Source organism: Suricata suricatta, chromosome 5 (assembly GCF_006229205.1).
Source record: "Suricata suricatta isolate VVHF042 chromosome 5, meerkat_22Aug2017_6uvM2_HiC, whole genome shotgun sequence".
Lineage (NCBI taxonomy): Eukaryota > Metazoa > Chordata > Mammalia > Carnivora > Herpestidae > Suricata > Suricata suricatta.
The window spans coordinates 14,402,928-14,404,402 of NC_043704.1; positions in this window are offsets into that span (position 1 = coordinate 14,402,928).

Consider the following 1,475-nt stretch of genomic DNA (forward strand, 5'->3'; position numbering starts at 1 on the left):
TACAAGCATGCAAAAACAAAGCACACAGAAGCCAGGGGTGCACGCACAGAATGGATACAAAGGGTCCCTTGAGTGCCGGAAGGGGCACCAAGAATGTCCCCTGGTGCTAATATCATCCCATGTTGTAGATGAGCAAAGTGACATATGGGGAGATCAAGTCATTTGCCCAAGACTAAAGAGCTTTGGTTTTGGACGCCTTGACTTTAGACTTCCGGCCTCCAGAACTTAAGAGAATAAATGTTTGTTTCTAAATGTTTCTAAGCCACTCGGTTTGTGGTACCTTTTTTTTTTTATTAAGTTTATTTATTTTGAGAGAAAGAGAATACACAAGGGGGAGAAGGGCAGAGAGAGAGGGAGACAGAATCTCAAGCAAGCTCTGCACTGTCAGCGTGGAGCCCGATGCAGGGCTCAAACTCACAAACTGCGAGATCATGATCTGAGCCGAAACCAAGAGGTGGACACTTAACCCACTGAGCCGCCCAGGCGTCCTGCTTCGTGGCAGCTACAGGACACTGAGCTGGGGGAGAGCAGGGAGCGGGGGGCAGATTCTGTGATTATGGATTCCAGGGCATGGCTGTAAGGACCCTGGGCAGATGAGGGGTGTTTCGGCGAGTGTGGACAGCCAGGGCAGCCACTGAGGTCCTGAGGTCTGACGGACCCAGCTTCGTGATAGCCAGGCCAGTTGTTGCTGGGACAACTCTGTCCCTGCAATCAGCCACTGTTGGCTTGAACCTCATGCAAACCTAAGCAGACCCCAAACTGCTGTTTTCTTTTCTGAGCCTCAAGAACACGTGTTAGAAATCAGCGTTCTCTATGGACCTCCTACTGTGATATTTCCAGGGCTGGTGGCTTATTGCACTGAAAAGTTGAAAAGGAGCCAAGTGCACACCAGGAAGGCTCTGGTCTCCCCCTCGGCATCCCCACTGCAGGTCAGCAGGCTCAGGGGGTCACCCCGGGACATAAGAGACCCGCTGACCTCGCAGCCTGTGGGAGCAGGGAGCACCGCCTAGTGCTTCTCCCTCCTCGTCAGTCCACTCATGGCAGGGAAGCCACGGCCCTCGGGCAGGCTAGGAAGCTGCCAATTAAAATGATATTAATGGAGAGGTTTTAGTTACAGGACCAAATGCTTTTGTTAAAGTATTTGTATTTTGTTAAGCAAATAAAACTGATGGACACAGAGATTGCATATGGAATTAAAAAGGAAAAAAGGCTTAAAAACTCATATATTTAAAAAAAACTATGTATTTTTGAGAAAGAGAGAGCTCGTGTGGGGGGGCAGGGGGGGAGAGAGGAGACAGAATCCGAAGCAGGCTCCAGGCTCTGAGCTGGAGCCCCAATATGGGGCTCGAACCCACAAACCATGAGATCATGACCTGAACTGAAGTCAGACGCCTAACTACTGGCTGAGCCACCCAGGCGCCCCAGTGACTCATATATTCTTGATAATGGTGCTGTGGTTACATAAAATCTTTTCA